The following is a 20,862-nucleotide window of genomic DNA, read 5'->3' on the forward strand; positions in this document are numbered from 1 at the left end:
ATGCCATGGCCCCACCCTGCTGTACCCAGCCTCACACTGGCTCTGGCAGGCTGGTGTCCCCTGTCACCCGCAGGTGCCCAGACCACCCAGCTCCTCGTGGAGCCCCCCTGGAGGCCGGCGGTGCTGTGGGACCGGGTGACACTGACCTGCCAGGGCTTGGGGACCACCGGTGTCATCACGTGTTACAAGGATGAGAAGAGCTGGTGGCAGGAGGGACCTGAGCAGCTCACTGTCACTGGGAGTGGCACCTACACGTGTGAGAGACCCAGCACTGGGCACAGCCCCCCCGTGACAGTCTCAGATGGTGAGGGGTTTTTTGGTGTCCCCTGCCTGGCACCCACAGGGACCCCGAGGGCTCTGGGTGGGCTCCACTCCATGGGTCACCTCCTGGGTGACCAGAGACTGTCCCCTGCTCTGGGGACATCCCAGAGCATTCCAGAGTGGGCAGAACCCCGTGTTGGAATTGGCGACCCCTGGTGCGTTGGATGTGACCCAGTGGGGGGTTCCAGTGCCATCGGGTGTGACAGGTCCCCTCTGCTCCCCAGTCAGTCTGGTGCTGCAGGTGCCGGTTTGGGCGCTGCTGGAGGGGGACACAGTGACACTGCGCTGTCATTGCCAGCAGGACAAGTCAGTCACTTCTGTGTCCTTCTACCACAATGGGAAGGAATTGGGGGGGCTCCACGATGGCACCGAGCTGTCCCTGTCCGCTCTGCAACTGATCCACAGTGGCAGCTACCTCTGTGAGGGCCGGGTGAAATACTGGGTGTCAGAGAAGTTGTGGCTGTCAGTGCCTGTGACAGTGACAGTGACAGTGCACGGTGAGCACCCCACAGCCCACACCCTGTCACCCCCACAGCGCCTCCTCAGAGACTTGGGGCCACCAATCCCCCTCCCCTCTCCTGCCCAGAGCTCTTCTCAATGCCAGTGCTTGAGGTTCACCCCGAGCCTACCCTGGGTTTCCCCCTGACTCTCAGCTGCCTCGGCACCCCCAGCCCCCTGTAGCCCCTAGCCCCTCTCCTGTACGTGTTCTACCGGGACAGGCAGGTGGTGGGCGGCCTGTAGGGGTCCCACAGCTGCTGGTGCCCGCTGTGGGGGTCTCCCACTCGGGGAATTACAGCTGCCGGGTGCGCTCCGAGGGGGGGGCCATGCAGAAGAGCAGCGCCTGGCTCCGCGTCATGGTGCGCAATACGTGCAGAGATGGGGATGGGGAGCCCCCACAGCCTCCCTGAGTCCCCCTGCCTTTATACGTCCATGTCTCCCTGACTCCTTTCTTGGGTCCCCCCGCCTTTGCCCTCTGTCCTGTCAACCCTCCATGGTGTGACCCCATCCATGACATCCCCCACCACACCTATCCCCCCCATCCCTATCCTCCCACACCAGCTGCCAGCCCCTCCCTGTGGCCTCAGCCCCGTCTGTGTCCCTGCAGTGCCCGTGGCCAATGCCACTGTTGCCATAAAATCAGAATTTCAGATATTAAGTTGTATTAGTCGTAGTTATGCTAAGGCTTTGGTAAGCCCAGTAGTCAATTTGTAACCTGTGTTGTAGAAACTGTTACCAAGAAGTTAGAAGAAATCAGCGAAGCTTGCTGAAGAGGAAAATTCTTAGTTTATCTAAAGAATGTGCAGTTAAGAACAAATTGTCATCTATAGTTTAAAAGCAGTAGAGCGCAAGAAATAAATTATCTTAAAGAATGTAGTCTTTGAAAGTACAATAAACTAATCAATCAAAGAAAGCGTTAAGAGCAGGCACGTAGACTTAGGGAAGCAAAATTTGTGATGAGCTAATCAGACTTCAAAAAGGTATTTAAACCCTGTGATTTGTTTACAAGAGCGGGGCTCTGACTTTGGACGGTAGTCCTCAAGTCCCCAGGGCCCTCAATAAAGCACCACATAAAACAACTTTGTTGTTTTGTGTCTTTCTACTCGGATCGGGCAACACCACCATCACCACCCCCGGTCCCCAGTCACACCAGGTGCCCGCAGGTGACCCCGTGACCCTGCCATGCTCAGTGGACTGCCATGCAGGTGGACTCAGAACCTGTCACCTTCACCTGGCTGCACAATGGGGAGGAGGTGGCCCGGAGTCCCCTCCTGGAGCTCAGGGACATCGATGTGGGACATTCAGGCACCTACCAGTGCATGGCCACCAACCAGCTGGGACAGGACAGGCACCGTATGTTCCGGGCACTCAGCCCTGAGCTGGACCTGGAGGTGACACCTGGCTCACCCTGGGTCACAGGTGGGGTAACATGGGGTCACCAGGGTGTTCAGGACCCTCCAGGGATCATGGTGACCCCAATGCGTCCCCTCTGTCCCCAGCAGTGGCTGTGAATGTCGGCAGGACCCTCCTGTTCCTGCTCCTGCTCCTGGCTGTCATTGGGGGCTGTCACTGGTGGCACCCCTGGGGTGGGTGACAATGGAGGAGGACAAGGTCCTACAGGAAGTGGGGGGAAGCCCCACAGACTGGGGGGAGCCGTTGGGGCATCACCAAAAGCCCCTGACCTGGAGGAAGCTGAGCCTCCAGTGACATTTGCTTGGGGTGCTCACAGGTTTGGGGGCATTCTGGAGGGTCCTGGGCTGTCCTAGTAGGGGCCTTGAGGTATATTGGGGTGTCACTGGGATCTCCTGGGGCCTTTCAGGGAGGTGTTGGAGAGTTGTGCAGGGATGTTGAAAGCTCTTCAGGGATCCTGGAGCAGTTTGGAGGCTTCCCTGCATTCCATTCTTGGGGTTCTTGGGAGCTTGAGAGGCCCTCAGGGGCCGTGTGAAGAATCAGGGTCCTGAGGCGGTTCAGGGGTCCTGGGGTGAGGGTTGGAGTACCTGGGTGGCTCAGGTGTTCTGGGGCTCCTCAGAGGTGATTTGGGGTGCAGGGACCTGGGAGTCCAGTAGAAATCAGTGTCTGGTGGGAGCTCAGGGCTCCAGTGGGCATTTAAATGTCCCAGGTGGGGTTGGGGCCCAGGGCACCCCATGATCACCCCATCCTCTTTTTCTTGCAGCTCTCAGGAAATCCCAGGACAGGTGAGTGGGGAGTTCCAGCCATGACTCTCCTTGACCCCCTCCCCAGACACCCCTCTGGCCCCCCTTATCCCTGCAAGACCCCCCAGAACCCCCTTATCCCCTGGAGGTGGGGGAGAAGCTAGACACTGAGTGGGCAGCGGGTGAGTATGGGGGATGGGTGGGGACACAGACATGTCACCCATGGGTGTCACCCCAAGCCAGCTGACTCTTACAAGCCCTCCGCTGTTCCCCCCAGGGACCCCAAGATGAGCCACCAGTACCACATGCAGAGCCACCAGTACCACATGGGCAACTGCAGGACACCAGTGACATCTCTGGGAATGTGCTGTGACACTGGGGGACACTGGGAATCCCCATCCCATGGCTCCCATTGTAGCCCGCCCTGCCCAGGGTGATGACCATGAGTCAGGGGGGGCTGTGCAGGGCACCCAATGCTCCCCTTTCCCCCTCCCAGTGCTCCCAGTACATCCATGGCTCCCCAGACTCCTCCCAGTGCCAGGGGGCATAGGACCCATTTCCTTCTTATTTGGTCCAAAATGCAGCTTTTTGGTTAAACTGGCAGAGATGGTGTTTGTTCAGCTTTGTCGTGCTTTAGGAATGAGATTCTTCAGTTCTGGGCTGCCACTAAAAACCAGGGGCTGCTGCCCCTCACCCTCCCCATGGAGGCACAAAGATCCCAAAGGGCTGAGAGAAGAACAATTTCCTGAAACAGCAATGAAAGAACAAAACCAACCGCAACAGCATCAAGATTCAGAGTCCAAAATGCCACACAAGGAACGATTTCCAGGGAAAGCCACCAAAAAGGAACAAATCCTGAACACTCCCCCCCAGCTCATTTCCTCCACCCAAGGAACCTGGAAGGGCCCTGGACCTTCCTTGCTCTGATGGCCAAAGCAGCCTTCAGGAGGCTCTGGATTCTCTTATCCCAAACCCCTCCTCTGCTGTGTTCCCCACACAAGGATGTCACAAAGGCCCTGTGGGGGTTCTGGAGCCTCCCCCTTTGCCAGGGCAGTCAGGATCAGTCCATGTCAGTTGAATTCCCTCTGTCTCCACAGCAGCTCTGCCAAAGCCCCACAATGCCCTTTGGGTTTCCTGACATCCCCTCTCCTGAGAGAATCTGTGCCAAGGATTCCCGGGGCCTCAGGGCCAGTTCCAAGGGCCTGCTTTGGCCATTCCCAGTTGAGGTCACTTCATCTCCCAGCTCAGTCCCTGTTGGGATCCCCCTGTCACCCCAGGAATAGAGATGGATTCTGCCCCTACGGATCTGGATGACATCAGGGACATTGTGTCCTGGCGTCACCTAAAGCCATGAGCTCCTGTGGCTCTGCTGTGCCATGGATCCACACAGTCCAAGGGATGCCAGTGTCCCTTTGGCCCACCTGGCAGGAGCCAGGGCCTCTCTAGTCCTGGTCTTGGTACTCACTCTTTGTAAATATGACCTGGAGGGCCCTTCCAGAGGATGGGAAGTAACATCACCCTTCCTGTTCTGACTGAGGACTTGCCCACAGGAGACTGGAGCAGATTTGTCCTTGTAGAATTTCCTGTGGTGGTTGTTTCTCCCAACTCCCATCCCTGTGCTGCCTGGGCACAGGGGGATTTTCCATCCCATTTCCTCTCTGTGGTCATGCAGGTAAAACCACAGGTTTAGGAGGACTGGGAGGAGGAGAAGAGAGGAGCAAGAGCCCCGTGGAAAACACTGCTCAGAAAATATTATTTATTGGAAAACTCAGTCAATGGATGTGCTGGTTTGAAAGTAAACCAGTGGGAGAAATGAACACTGCACAAATACATTGAGAGAGATTTCAGGTCAGAATTACAATTTAATAGAAAGATTACAATAAATGCAATGATACAGAAAAACTGGCTTAAAACCACAAAGGCAGAGCACAACCTGGCATTCTGCCCGTCAGGGTGATGGATGAAGTCCTGTTGAAGAGATGGTTTCAGTCTTGTCAAAAGCAGTGGTCCTGGGGAAGGTCTGGTCCTCCTGTGGAAGGTCTGGGTCCCTTGAGCAATGCTGGTGTCCCAAGTCCCCAAAGAGCCCAGATTATATAAGGTCAGATTCAGGCAGGAATGTTCAGTACCTCCCCAGGGCAGGGAATTTCATAGTGGAATTATGTATTTTTATGACTCATGGGATGTTCTGGAGAATCCTTGATGTCCTAGGTCTCCACAGGCTGCTCACAGGGATAGAGTCACTTTGGGAAGAAAAACCAGCAGTGCCTGCAGGGTTTGCCTCCTTCCCTTATGGAACACCCAGCCTGCAGGCTGAGGGCTCAGGCTGTGCACTGGGCAGCTGCAGGGAGTGACCCACCCATTCACAGTCCATCAGGATGGTGGATGTGAAAAACACCAATCACTTGGGGTTTTTTAAATTTTAAAAGCTTGATAGTATTAAAATGGTTATAAAAAATAGTATACAATTAGAGTAATAATAATTTGGACAATTTGAATTAGGACAATATGAGACAATAGAAACAAAGAGTTACAGATGTCCGGGTACCTTTTTCAGCATAAGCCTGAAAAAAGACACACATTAACAGGGGATTAACCCTTAAAAACAATAACCTGATGCATATTCATACATCTCATACATTTTGCATAAATTCCATTCAAATACATGATTCTGTCTGGTCAGTGTCAACTTCTTCCTCTTAATCCTAATGGCGTTGTCCTGCCTGAGCGAGGTGGGAAGTTAGGTTCTCCTGATAATGGGGTAAAAAATTCTCTTTGTCTGAAAGATTTAGGTGTCCTGTGGCTGCTCAGTGTGAGTCCTTTCTTTAGAAAAATAATTATCCTACATAGCATAGTTTCTATTTTAACATTTTGTTATAACCTAAAACTATATTTAACACACTGCTTAAGAGAATTAATACAGCATTACTTTCTAACACAACACATATAATATTCATTTCAATATTTGAGTAAAGCCAATCATAAAACACACATTTTTCACAGTGGAGTTGAGAACACACAGTTTGGGTACACCCCACCTTGTAACCCAGGACAATGGAAACGGAGCCCCAAATCCGTTGGGAATCCAAGCTGGTTCCTGGTGGGGCTGGACCTAGGAGGGGGCTCTGCTGGCTTGGCTCCGGGCCCTGCGCTCCACCTGGGCAAAATATTTGTCAGGAATTCCGGTGGCTCTGCAGAAGAAAGAATCCATCAGGCTCCGGGTGGATCTGGGACTGTGGCCCCACAGCAGGTCCAGTTTGCTGAGGATGCAGACGGAGCTGGGAGGTGGCCCCAGGCTGGGACACCGGGAAGGACTCAGGGAGCCCAGGGAGCCCAGGGAAGCAGCCCTGGCAGCCCCTGACCTGAACTCCTGCACCTTCTGCTGCCTGAACTGGGCAAAGTGCTGGCTGTGCTGCCGGACCCCCTGCTGCTGCTGCTGGCCCTCCTCAATGACGGCCGCCCGCTCCCTCTGCCGCCGCTGCTGCAGCTCCTGGATCTGCCGCCGGAGATCTTCGGCATGGGCGCGCTGCCGGAGCTCCCTCTGCTCCTGCTCCAGCTTCACCCGCTCCAGCTGCTCCTGATAGGCCCTGTGGGAGAGCCGGGCTTCCTCAGGGACCCTGCCACAGCCCCCCACACCTGGCACAGCACCTGGGCTGGCACTGGAGCCCCCAGAGCCACCAGTTGGAACTGGGAGCCCCCTGGCCACCACCTCAGTCATCCCTCGGTCCTGTGTGCCTCACCTGAGCACCCTCTGGAATTCCTGGCGGTCTTGCTGCACCTGCATGGCCAGGTACTGCTCCTTCTGGGCCACCTGCTCCAGCTGATTCTGCTTCAGCTGCTGCTCCAGCTCGGCCTTCTTCTGCACCTTCTCCAGCTCCTGCCACCACCATTCCCGGTTTACAACCTCTTGTTTCCTCTTGGCCCTCAGAGCCTCCTGCCCAAATAGGGGACAGTGCTGGGCTTCCCTCAGGGGCAGCTATGGAAGCCCTTGGCTGCGGCTTTGGCTCCGCCGGCACTGCTCCAGGACATCCCCTGGCTCCAGGGGCTGGTCCTGCAGACCCCCCCCATTCAGGGGTGCTGCCCCTTTGCCAGGGTGGGGGCAGGGATGGTGGCAAGGGAGCACGTCACCTGTGCCTGGGCCACTTGCCCGCTCTGCCTGCCAGGTCTGGGCCCGCTCCTGTGTGCCCCTGAGCCTGGCCAGCTCTTTCTCCTTCTCCAGGCACAGTTGTTGCTGCTCTGCCACCAAGGCAGTCTTGTGCTCCTACAGAGGTGTTCTGGATTGCAAGGCAGGATGTATTCTATTACCATCTGTATGGCAGTTGTCTAGGTGTTAAGTGGGCAATTTCCCCTTATCTCTCTCCCTGCGAGATCACAATCACTCCTCCCTCAGCAGGGGGCATCCCGTGATAAGAGGCTATTGAATGTCACTGCATGGCTGATAAGAACTGTAACATCCCATTGTGAGATGCTCCGCCCAGAGGGAGGAGCCGAGCATTGCTATCCAGATATAATCAGGAGATTCTGACACACCAGCACAGCTTCTCCACTGGATTCACCAGAGGAACAGCAGCTGCTTCTTCTTTCACGGATCTGCGGAGGAAGAATCACCCTTTTTCTACAGGACCCCCTGCTCCAACAGAACCACACCTGACACCTCAGGAGGACTGCAGCCACTTTTCCAACTGGACTGCTGCCAGCACCCTGACCAACAGGGTGTCAGGTTGAGTTCTGACTCTGTCATTTTAGTGTACTGCATTGTTTTTATTTTATCATTTTATGGTTTTTCCCCCCTTCCCTATTAAAGAACTGTTATTTCCTGCTCCCGTATTTTTTTTGCCTGAGAGCCCCTTAATTTAAAATTCATAGCAATTTGGAGGGGTGGGGAGGGTTTGCATTCTCCATTTCAGGGGAAGCTCCTGCCTTCTTTAGCAGGCACCTGTCTTATCCAAACCAAGACAAGAGGACACAGCCCCAGGGTGGGACAGAGCTCCAGGGTGGGACAGAGTCCAGGGTGGAACAGAGCCCCAGGATGGGACAGAGCCCAGGGTGGGATAGAGCCCAGGGTGGGATAGAGCCCCGGGGTGGGACAGAGCCCCAGGACAGCTCCTGCAGCCCCTGCCCAACCCATCAGGAGCCTGCTGCTCTTACAGTCTTCTGCCGCTGCTGCTCCAGCACCCACTCATCCTCCAGCCTCTCCTTCTCCCACTGTTGATCCTTCAGCCTCTGGCTCTCCACGTTGAAATGTTTAATATCAGCATGGATTTGCTTTAGTCGCTCCTGTTTCTGCTCCCAGGCCTGGAAATGCCATGCAGGGCTGGAGACCACTAAGCCAAGTGCTCATTCCTCCTCCTCACTCAGGGCAGGGAGGCTTTGGGCCACCTCCCTGGGATGTCACAATGTCCCCAAGGGACCAGAGCTCTGATCCTGCTGGCTGCTGTCCCCACTCCCTGAGTGTGGCTGATCCAGCTCTGCCAATCCCTTTACAGCCAGGTGGAAACCTTCCTGCATCCCTGTTCCCTGCTCCCACCTTCCGATCCTCCCTCTTCATCTGCTCCAGCCACTCCAGCTGCCTCTGGCCCTCCTGGTACATCTCCTCAGCCCTCAGCGCCCACTCCTCTGCATTCTGCTCCACCTGTTTCCCAATGTCCTGCTGGGCTCTGGGAATACGAGAGCAGAAGGGTTTCCTGTGGCTCCATCCTGCTCCCCATCGTGGGAACGCTGGCATGGACAGGGCTGGTGTGGTTGGAATGGGCCAGATGCCTCCATGGGGAAGAGGGAGTCTTCTGCCCACCTCATCAGCTCCTGCTTCCTCTGGCGCTCCAGCTCCTCCTGGACCTCCATGCTCTTCTCCCGCTCCACTTCCATCATCTTGTCCAGGCGCTTCTCCTCCATCAGTTCCTTTTGGATCATTTGCTTCTCTGGGACTTGCTTGTCCCAGATCATGTTGCACTTGGCATTGAGGAACAGTTGTGGGGACAAGAGGTGTCTGTGGCTCAGAGCCACACTGGGACACAGGGAGCAGGGAGGGCCAGGGAAGGAGAGGAAGAGCCTGGGAGCAGGGGAGGCTCAGTAGTGCCAGGTGACAGAGGGGAGCACCTGCCCTACCGCGTTCAGTTCCCGCACGTCTTCCTCCTGCTCCAGCCTCATCCTCATCGCCCACTGCAGCAGCTTCTGCTCCTCCTGCTGCAGCTACTCCTCCACGTCTCTCCGATGGTCCCTCTTGTCCTCCAGCTCTGCCTTTCTCTGCTCCTCGATCTGGGCCTTTTTCAGGGCTTCCTGTGGAGACAGAGAGCACTGCCCAATCCTGTGCACCTTCCCAAGGGCTCGCAGGGGTCACACTTCAGGTGCCATATTCCTGGCATGAGTGGGAATATGTTGGGCTCCTGGAGCCCTGGCATGGCCATGGGCACCCCTCCCAACACCTCTGGGCAGACACCCCATGCCCTTGGAAGGCTGATAGGGCTGGGCACAATTTCAGGGATGCTGCATGAGCTCTCAGAGGAGCCTTGAGCCCTGCAGCCTCCCCTGTGCCCCAAAACATTAGGGACAAAAGGGACCCCCTTGTTGAAGCCACCACCCCTAGAGCCTGCCAGGGAGCAGGAAAAGGGGGAAATTGGAAGTGAACTGCCTACAAAAGCAGCATCCTGTCTGGCTCTCAGGGTCTTCAGCCTGTCCTAGCACTCCACCTCAGTCAGGACTCGAGCTGATTCCTTTTCCTCTTGTATTCCTTTTCCTCAATGATGAGACATGGTTGGGGCTTCTCCTGGGAAATGCTGGGGAGCAGAGGGAGAGAGCTCAGTGGCACGGAGACCCCAATAGCTCCCTGTGCTCCCTGAACTGGCCATTCAGCCACCAAGCCAGCCCAGATCAATGTGGGAAGTGCTGGGGAAGCTGTGGGAACACAGCTCTCTTGTTTTGGGGCGAGGCAGGAAGGGAAAGTGTGGTGAAAGTGGAACCAGGCTGGGATGCAGGGGGCAGGATCCCCAGGAGTGGTCAGAGCACTCTGCTGGGTGTTCAGTCCAGAGCAGGCTTAAACAGGTCTAAAGAAAAGGGAAAATCCCTGCTCCCCAGATATTTTGGGATGCTGCACTAACACCTGCTGGGCCCTGAAAATCCCTCAGGGCTTGGGCACAACCTTACATGAGCTTCTGGATCAGGTCCTTGGTGATCACTTGGATGGTCTTGAACTTGGGCCTGAAGGAGAGCAGCTCTCGAGGATGTTTTGGCACATCCTCAGAGATCATGACAGGGTCACTGGAGCCCATGACCTGCTGAAAAGAAAAGTTTGAGGGACCAAAAGCCCTCTCCCCACCTGGCGCTCCCCAGACACTGAGGGATCCCAGCAGGAGCTCTGGGCTCTCTGCCGGGATCGGCTGCGGGGTGTCAGGGACGCTTCCAGAGGGGACAGAAGGGCCGGGGGTCAGCGGGAGGAGCTGGACATCCTTCGGGGTGTGGGGGTCTGGGAGCTGAGGGGAGACACCAGGATGGACAGACTGAAATCCTGGTGGTGAAAGCTGGAGACGGCGGGCTATGAGGGACCTCCGGGAGGAGCCCCGGGCCAGGGTGCGGAATTGGGGGTTGTGCCTCAGGTGTGAGGGGCGGGGCTTAGGCTGAAATAGGTGGGGCTTAGTGGAGCTGTGTCACCCAGTGTTCTCACACTTGTCCGATGTGTTGTCCTCCTTGCACAGACCTCCCAAAAGTGCCCCTACATGAACATGACACACACGACCCCCCCATCCCAGGGGGTCTTCGGAGAGTCACCACTTTATAGCAAAGTTATTTTAACACCAGACCTATAAAATCCTTTTTAATATTTGTGAAAATCCAGTATTACAATATGTTTCTATAACAGTGATAAAGATACAGTTTTTATTACTGTTGTAAATTAAGCTTGGACATGGTAGTTGTCCTAGGCTGACTATATGATGCTTTTATCCCCAATCGTCTTGTTCTGTTTATGCTGAATAATAAGTTCTGCACCTTTAAAACTTGTTCCAGAGAAAGAAGAGGAAAAAAGTGCGCAATTTGTTTTCAGACACTGCACTCGCTCCTCCACATTCTTGCTCCTGGACTGTGTTGTCTGCAGATAGACAGACAGTGGGACAGAGCTCTATTTTGCTTTTGGTTAGTTTAGCTAGCTGAGGTAAAGAAGTTCCCTAGACTGTAGTTTTTTTTCATTTTTCCCTTTTCTTTAGACCTGTTTAAGCCTGCTCTGGACTGAACACCCAGCAGAGCACCAGCAGCTTGCATCTGTGGCCACCAGGCCGGGCCTGAGCCGCGGCATTTCCAGTGCTGGAAAGACTGATAAAAGACTGAGTGAGCTAAACTGGAATCTAGAGAGGAGACTTTCTGAGTTTTTCATCTCTTTTAGAGCAGCAAGGAGTTTTATTGTTTAATACTGTTTAAATTTTATTGTTTAATAAACAAGTTTTTTCCACTTTTCTCCAAAGAAGTATTTTCTCCCGGACCAGTTGGGGAGAGAAGCTGATTGAATCTGCTTTCCTAGAAGAGCCCTTTAAAAGTTCTCTCCAAATTTACCCTGAACCAAGACAGTAGTGAAATAGCTGAGGTAAGGATGCTTGTGTTAAAATGCCTGCTTGGATGGGATAACATCCAATGAACATAGTGTAATGAATAAAAAAAGCTGCCCATTTTTTTAAAGGGTTGCAGAGTTCACAAGTTAAACCAATTACTGCTAAGTTAGAGTTCTAACTATTTATTGTCAATAATTTCATGTTGTAATCTCCTGTTAACAGTTTCCTTTTAATTGCCTGTTCTTAATAGTGCCCCAAGCCAGCCCCGCCACTGCTTCACCACCCGGGAGCGGTGGGGCCCCACCCCCACCTTTCGGTGCTGGCCCGCCCGTGCCGGGGGTGATCCGGGAGTGAGGGCCCACCCCCCTCCCTCAGCGCTGGTCCCGGCGGGGAGCCCCACGGGTGGTGCCCACGGGGACAGGCCCCCCCCGGATTGGCGGCCCCCCCCCCCCCCCACCTCGGCGCGGGTCCCAGCCAAGCCAGACGGGGCCCCGCGGGAGTAGCACGGGGGGTCCCAGGGGCAAGGACCGGCCCGGGTTGCCGTGTCCCACAGGGGCAGCTGCTGGGCGTCACCCTGCTGTTTCCTGGGAGATTGACATGCAAATAACCTCGGACTCAGAATGCAATGAGAGAAGCCCCCAGCCAAACCCAGGAAAAAGACCCTTAAAGCAACGATCCAACACAGAATTAGGAGATTGAGGTGATGTCTGGGTATGAGGAACAAAGTCCAGAGCCTGCAGAGATGCTGAAAACCTTTGTTACCCCTTGCCCCAGCCACAGAGGACCTCAGCCAGAGCCAGGACCATGAAGTTCAAACCAGAAAAGTGAGCAAGAAATATTCTTAGTGCTTGTGCAAGACAGAAGCCCCAGGTTTGCCTCCTAGCAAGCAAAGCTATGCTTATGTCCTTCTTTGAGGCACTTGGGAGAGCAGCTGCAGTGTGACCCCAGGCTTGTTGGGGTTTTCCCACTTGAGCTGATTTCCTTTGATAAAGGCATTAAAAAGGAGAAAGATCTCCTGCCCTATTCATTTCAATAGGATGAGGACACCTGTCCAGATATGCCAACCATCAACACCCAGCATCTGAAGACAGTGTGGACCAAGACCCAAAACTGAAGGTAATGATAGAAAAGGATTAAAGCCACAACCAAGGAATATGCATGCTCTAAAAAAGCAGACCCAAGGAGGAGCCACACTAAACAGTTCTTGCAATATGCTAACTAGTTCAGAAAAATAGTTTACTATACATAAGTGTCTATGAATATGCAACAGGCTGACGTAATGGAAAAGGTATTTAAGGGGTATCTCTGAAGAGAAGCGTGCTTTTGGCTGAGTGCCAAGATGCACCCAGCCGTAATAACCTTTGCTCTATAGTCCTTGTTTCCTATTGTCCTTTATTAAAAGTTTTAGATTTTCACAGGAGACGGAACCTGTTTTTCACAAATAGGTCTTCCCAAGCCATTACCACACGGTCCCCTTTTGAAAGTCAATTTGGTATGACCTGTCACCAACATGTTCTATGAAAAATCCTTTCCTTAGGATTTTTCCCTCCTGAGAAGCTGAGAGGCCTCAAGAAAAAACTGTAAATAATTCTTATCTGCTGCTCTGGAATGCAACAGGGAGATCTGTGATTGGTCTCATCTGGTTGTTTCCAATTAATGGCCAATCACAGTCCACATGTCCAGACTATCTCGGTCAGAGACAAGCCTTTGTTATTGATTCCTTTTCTCTTCTTAGCTTAGCCTTCTGATGAAATCCTTTCTTCTGTTCTTTTAGTATAGATTTAACATAATATATATCATAAAATAATAAACCAAGCCTTCTGAAACGTGGAGTCAAGATTCTCGTCTCTTCCCTCATCCTGGGACTCCTGTGAACTATGCGACAATCACCTAGTTTAGATGTGATAGTCCATTCCTCAGGTTCCTTCACAAGTCCTTTGATTCTGCTGGCATGAATCCACCCTCTTTCCCTGGTTCCGATTGCTGCCTCAGTAGTACCTGAAAAGGACTTCTTAATAGAACAGGGACAGTGATAAAAGGAAGACAATACTACATCAGCATTTGCCCTCAGCATTCCCCAAAACTTTTTGGGTTTAGCAAAAAGCTTTTTTCCACAGCCACCATGCCTCTTCTTCTTGTATCCAGCTGTGCTAACAACTGCAGAGGCAAATTCTTCTTTCTGTGAGCTAAAATTAGTTAAACAAGAAAGGCCTGGCCAATTTTAACACAAGATGAACCACATCTATTGTTTTTACCCTCAGGGCAATATTTAACTGTTTTAGTATCACAGACGCATTCCTCAGAACAAAAGCCCCCTCATCCTAACAGCAAGAAAAAAGAAACAAACGGAAAGAAAAAAGAAATTTTGTTTTAAAAAAGAAACAACTTTGCGAGGTTTGGAGAGCCAGAGAGAGATTATGGCTATCTCTGCCTTGATCTTATCTCTTGCACTGGTCCACCTCTCTCTTTTCACAGCAGCGCTTTCAACGCTGTCCCTCGCCCTGCCCCTGCTGCCACCACCTGCACCAAAGTGGCCACGGCAAGGGCAGACCCTGCCCGCGGCTCGATCCAGTGGCAGGGGAGGACTCGCTGACCACCACCTCCACAGGGACCCTAGGCCATGCCTCGCCTCCCTCTCGGCCCCTCTCTCTCTCTCTCTCTCTCCCTCCACCCACCTACTAGGGCCAAGGCTACCATCCCGGACTCAGGACCCGGGCAGGCTGGGAGCCACCCCTGATAGCTCCACCACTGAGCCAGACCACTCCTCAGCAACAAAGCCGTGTGATCTGCACCCAGTACCACCCTCGGGCCAGTGAGCATATCCGGCAACCCCGCATCCTCCAGACCCTGGCACAACCAAGCCAGCTTCCAACCCCCAGTGATACCCACGCAATCCATGCCCTGCACTGCCTCCATCGGGTGGGCGAACACTGGGAGTTACTGCACTGGGTCACCCCCATAAATCAGCCCCTGCCACAGCCCCTGAGACATTTCCATTCACTGAGAGTGGCCAAACACCTCCTAAACATGACAACCTTCAACTGGGCGTCCCCAGGTGTCCTTGATATTCTTTTTTCGTTGTAGCCATGTGGACGTAACTATCAACATATTTTCTTTCCCCTTCTAGGAGGGCTTGTTCTGTTAGATCTTCCTGATCCCCAGTTCGGCACTGAAAAACCTCCAAACAACCATGTGTTAAGGCACCTCCCTGCCCTTCATACAGAAATTGTATTCAAACTCCTGTCATCCTCCAGTACAAAGTTATCATTATTCCAAAGTCCAATATCTTAGAGTCTGTTAAACATCTTTTTTTCTTTTTCAAAATCTCTTTTCTTCTTTTTTTCTTTTCTTTACCCCCCTCTTTTTTTTTTCTGATTTAACACACTGTCTTGGTTTGAAAAGACAGGTGTCTGCTTAAGGAAGGTAGGAGCCTCCCATGAAATGGAAAATGTAAACCCCCTCCCTCCACATTATTATGATTTTGAAATTAAAAGGCTCTCAGGCAAAGATATGGGAATAGGAATAACAGTTCTTTACTAGGAAAACAAAAAAGCTACTGACAGACTCAGATTATGACCTGACACCCTGTGGCTCAGGGTGTTGGTAGCAGTCCCATTGAATGGTGGCTGCAGCCCTCCTGCAGTGACAGGTGTGGTTCTGCTGAAGCAGTGATCCCGTAGAAGGGTGGAGTTTTCCTCTGAAGATCCAGAGGTGGTGTAGATGGGCCTGGGCTTCCTCTGGGAATCCAGTGGAGAAGACAGCTGCTCCTCTGGGAATCCAGTGGGAAAAGGCTGCCTGTGGTTTTCCAGATTTCTGATTGTATTCAGCTAGGAATGCTTGGCTCCTCCCTCTAGGCGGAGCTTCTCCCATGGGATGCTGGAATTTTTTCAGTCATGCAGTGAGACTCAATGGCCCATTAACAGAAGGTATCTCCATAGAGGGAGGATTGGTTGGAGAAGAGAAAAAGAAAAACTGCCTAATTAACACAAGATAACTGCTCCACAGATAGGAATAGAATGCACACACACATTTCCAACCTGACACACTGTTCTAGGTTGACTATATGATGCTTTTGTCCCCAATCGTCTCGTTCCGTTTATGCTGAATAATAAGTTTTGCACCTTTAAGACTTGCTTCACAAATTGAGGGGGGGAGAAGAGGCCTGCAGTTTGTTTTCAGACACTGAACTCACTCCTACACATTCCTGCTTCTGGACTGGGTGGTTCTGCAGATGAACAGACAGCGAGACAAAGCTCTCTTTTTTTTCTTGCTTTTTAGTTAGTTTAGCTAGCTGAGGCAAAGAAGTTCCCTAAACTGTGCTTTTTTTTTCCTTTTTCCCCTTTCTCTGGACCTGTTCACACCTGCGCTGGACTGAACAACCATAAGACCACCAGCAGCTCGCATTGGTGGGCCGGGCCGGGCCTGGGCCACAGCATTTCCAACGCCAGAAGGACTGATAAAGGACTGAGTAAGCTGAACTGGAATCTGGGGAGGAGACTTTCTGAGTTTTTCATCTCCTTTAGAGCAGCAAGAAATTTTATTGTTTAATATTAAGTTTTCTTGTTTAATAAACAGTTTTTTTCCACTTTTCTCCAAAAAAGTATTTTCTCCTAGACCAGTTAAAAGAAGAGTAGTAGAATCCGATTTCCTAGGGGAGCCCTTTGGGAGTTCTCTCCCAAATTTACCCTGAACCAAGACAAACACATCAATTGGCACCCAATGTGAGGCTCGAGAAAGTAGAAAAAAGCATTATTGATTGCATGTTGGTTGTGCTTGCTCTGTAGTGAGTTAAAGCAGTCAGTAGCCATGTTGCTCGATTTCATAATGTCTCTTGGGGTGAAGGCCTTCATGTGGTTCTGGTCTATAAGCCTTTTTGAGGTTTCAATACCTTTCTGGTCACTTGGATTATTGTCCCTAAGACGTAATTTTCACAGTACAGGGGCACGGATTGGAATAGCTATTTTGCTGGCCTTGGTGATAATGATTTGTAGGGCATTTACAAAGTTACTGGAGTCTGCTTACAATATGTATAGTTTATAGTTTCTTCGTCCTATCCCGCGTCCTAGTTCCAGCAGTATGTTTTGGGAATTTATTAGTAATTGCACCCAGTTTGTTAGAGGAGGAGCAGAGAATGAGACTTTCCAGCCTTTCCTTTCCTTCTTCTCCTCTGAATCTGTTATATCACTTTTTGAGAATGTTCAGTTTCCCCTGAATAGTGAGGAGCCCATGTTTCTGGCATTAAATGTGGTAAGCTTCCTCTATATGGTCTGCAGCTTCTCTAGAATGAGGGCTGAGATGTCCAGAGGAGCTGACAAGACCCCTGACCCAAAAGTAGACTCAGGCATAAAAAATGATGAGTAGTGTGGAAAATGAGAAAATACAGGCCAAATCCTGAAAGAATTTTCTGATCCTGTAGACTTTCCATGTGAACAAATTCAGAACCCAGCTGAGATGGGAAAATACCTGAAAGAGAAGTGCCATGGTGGCTCTAAAGAAAAAAGTCTCATTGCAATAAGCTGGGCCCTGACCTACACTTATCGCACCCTGCTAGATACTAAAGGGCAGCAGACAGAGGCAGGCAGGCAGGGAGATAAAGCAACATCTACCCCAGTCACTCAGGCTGCAGCCAACACTCCAGCTGCTCAGGCTGGAGCTGAACCAGACAGTAAGCCTAAGCCACTGGCAGTTGCTGCAAGAAAGAAGCACCTGAGCAAAACCAATCGGCCAGTGACTGACGATAATGATCCAAAAGAAAGACTCTCACCACCAACTACTGATAAAAAGCCCAAAGTTAATGAAACTGACACAGCCTCAAAAGCCAATATTGAGTCCTATTCCCTGAAGGACCATCGTGGCCTAAGGAAGGATTATACCCAGCAGCCTGATGAATCCATAATTAGTTAGTTAGTCTGTCTCTGGGATGCTGCAAGTAAAGCTACAGTTTTGAATAGTAGTGAAGCCAAGCATTTGAGATCCCTGTCACATGATCCTGTCATTGACCAAAGAATGATGAGGGGAGCTAACCCTCACAGCCTCTGGGCATGAGTCCTGGGAAGTGTTGCACAAAGATACCTGTGTGCAGACGATCTCTATATGCAGCAAACACAGTAGAAGACCATAGAGCAAGGGATCCAATGCTTGAGAGAAATGGCAGTAGCAGAGATTGTCTTCTCAGATGATGTAAACACTGTAAATCCAGACTTGATACCATGCACATCTGTAATGTGGAGAAAACTTGTACTACTCAGGCCACATGAATATGCTTCTGCTCTAGCAATAATAAAGTGAAATGATAGTGAAGAAACCGTGCTGGATATGGCAAAGAAACTCCAAGCATATGCAGACGCTGTGCATAGCCCGACACATGCCAAAATCGCAGCAGTAGAAACACTTCTGCAAAAGTTAGAAGATAAGATAGAAGAGAATCACAAGAAACTCAGAGAAGAGATTAAGGAAGACCTTCTTCAAATCTCAGCAGTACAGATCAGAAGTTCTAGTGCCCAACGCAAATGCTCCCCAGATGGAGAGAGAAAGTACACCCCATGAGATGAGCTGTAGTTCTTCCTGCGTGATTTTAGAGAAAACATGAAGAGATGAGATAGAAAACCTACTGCTGCTCTGGTACAACAGGTGCGTGAACTGAAGACTCAAAGAAGAAGTTCCAAAAAAGAAGCAGCTCCAGTAGCCAGTAACCAAACTGTCATATATGATGATAATGACAATATTTTTGATGCCCTTGAAAGAACCTCCAAAACATATGTCCAAAGAAAAAAAGACAACCAAGATTAGAAGAGCCCTACCTCTAGGCAGGTAGAGGCTAGAGAAAACCGTGTTTTTTGAACTGTGTAGATTCGTTGGCCTGGCACATCTGAACCACAAGAATACAAAGCTTTGGTCGACACTGGTGCGCAATGTACATTAATCCCATCGAGACATGTAGAAGCAGAGTCTGTTTCTATTGCCAGTGTGACAGGGAGATCCCAAGATTTCACTTTAGTGAAAGCTGAAGTGAGCCTGACTGGAAATGAGTAGAAGAAACACCCTATTGTGACTGGCCCAGAGGCCCCATGCATTTTAGGCATAGACTTCCTCCGAAGTGAGTATTTCAAAAACCCAAAGAGATTCAGATAGGCATTTAGAATAGCTGCTGTAGAGATAGAAAGCGTCAATCAATTGAACACCTTGCCTAGACTGTCAGAATACCCATCTGCAGTAAGACTTCTGAAAGTAGAAAAGCAACAACTGCCAATTGCCACCTCGATAGTACACCGCGGGCTGTATCAGACGAATCAAAATGCCGTAATCCCCATTCACAAAATGATCCGTGAGCTAGAGAACCAAAGAGTAGTAAGCAAGACCCACTCACCCTTCAACAGCCCCATCTGGCCTGTGCGTAAATCTGAGGGAAAATAGAAATTGACTGTAGACTACCGTGCATTGAATGAAGTGACTCCACCACTGAGCGCTGCTGTGCCAACCATGCTGGAACTCCAATATGAGCTAGAGTCCAAAGCAGCAAAGTGGTATGCCACTATTGACATTGCCAATGCATTTTTCTCCATTCCTCTGGCAGCAGACTGCAGGCCTCAGTTTGCTTTCACCTGGAGGGGAGTGCAATATACCTAGAACCAATTGCCCCAGGGGTGGAAGCACCGCCCCACTATCTGCCATAGACTGATCCAGAGTATACTAAAAAAGAGTGAGGCTCCAGAACATCTGCAATACATTGATGACATCATTGTATGGGAGAAGACGGCAGCAGAAGTATTTGAGAAAAGAAGAGAAATTATCCAAATTCTCCTAAAAGCCGGCTTCGCCATCAAAAAAAGCAAAGTCAAAAGACCTGCTCAAAAATCCAGTTTCTGAGAGTAAAGTAGCAAGATAGACAGCGTCAAATTCCCACTGATGTCATCAACAAGATCACAGCAATGTCTCCACCATCCAGCAAGAAGGAAACACAAGCTTTCCTAAGTGCCATAAGCTTTTAGAAAATGCACATTCCTGAGTACAGTCAAATTGTGAGCCCTCTCTACCTAGTCACCCGTAAGAAGAACAAATTCCACTGAAGCCCTGAGCAGCAACAAGCCTTCACCCAAATAAAGCAAGAGATCGCTCATGCAGTTGCCCTTAGCCCAGTCAAGACAAAACCAGAAGTGAAGAATGTGCTCTACTCCGCAGCCAAAAACCATAGCTTGTCCTAGAGCCTTTAGCAGAAAGTGCCTGGAGAGACTCGAAACTGACCACTTAGATTTTAGACTCGAAGCTACAGAGAGTCTGAAGCCAACTATACCCCGACAGAAAAAGAAATTTTAGCAGCCTATGAAAGAGTCCAAGCTGCCTCAGAAGTAATAAGCACTAAAGCACAACTCCTCCTAGCACCCCGACTACCAGTACTGAAGTAAATGTTCAAAGCAAAGGTTCCCTCTACGCACCATGCCACCAGTGCCACACAGAGCAAATGGATCGCTCTGATCACACAGCGCGCCCGTATTAGAAAACTGAATCGCCCTGAAATTCTAGAAATAATTACAAACTGGCCAGAAAGTGAAAACTTTAGTCTTGCTGATGAAGAAAAAGAAAAAGTGACACGTGCTAAAGAAGCTCCACCATACAATGAACTGCCAGCGGAAAAAACGCGCTACGCTCTTTTCACTGACAGTTCTTGTCGCATTGTGAGAATGAAATGAAAGTAGAAAGCAGCCGTATAGAGCCCCACACGACAAGTCGCTCAAGCTACCGAAAGAAAAAGTAAATCAAGCCAACTTGCAGAGCTCAAAGCCGTTCAACTAGCCCTAAACATTGCTGAGAAAGAAAAGTAGCCAAAGCTCTACCTTTACACTGATTCATAAATAGTAGCCAATGCTCTGTGAAAATGGCTGGAAAAATAAAAAAAATCTAACCAGCAACACAGAAAAAAAAAACGATTTGAGCTGCTAATGAGTAAAAAAACATCGCTACCAAAGCAAAGAAGCTATCTGTAAAAGTCCGCCATGTAAATACCCATGTCCCCAAGAGCAGAGCTAATAAAGAGCACCAAAACAATGAGCAAGTAGACCGAGCTGCAAAAATAAAAGTGTCAAAGATAGACCTAGATTAAAAACACAAAAAAGAGTTATTCCTAGCTCCGTAAGCCCACGACAATTCAAGTCATCAAAGCAGAGATGCCACCTATAAGTGAGCACGAAACCGAGGAGTAAATCTAACCATAGACAGTATTTCTCAAGTTATCCATTACTGTGAAATGTGTGCTGCCATCAAGCAAGCCAAGCGAGTGAAGCCCCTGTAGTATAGTGGGCAGTAGTCCAAGTACAAGTATGGAGAAGCCTAGCAAATTGACTTCATCACACTGCCGCAAACAC

At 50.6% G+C, this 20,862-nt stretch overlaps 1 protein-coding gene and 1 pseudogene across 1 annotated transcript in view; one reads left to right on the plus strand and one right to left on the minus strand.

Annotated features, from left to right (window-relative positions):
* Positions 1 to 20,862, plus strand: part of LOC132340336 (Fc receptor-like protein 3) — a 377,484-nt gene that overhangs the window by 57,729 nt on the left and 298,893 nt on the right. The gene's annotated exons all lie outside the window — the stretch shown is intronic.
* On the minus strand, positions 6,082 to 14,200 carry LOC132340102 (cilia- and flagella-associated protein 45-like; annotated as a pseudogene).

This window comes from Haemorhous mexicanus, chromosome 31 (assembly GCF_027477595.1).
Source record: "Haemorhous mexicanus isolate bHaeMex1 chromosome 31, bHaeMex1.pri, whole genome shotgun sequence".
Classification (NCBI taxonomy): Eukaryota; Metazoa; Chordata; class Aves; order Passeriformes; family Fringillidae; genus Haemorhous; species Haemorhous mexicanus.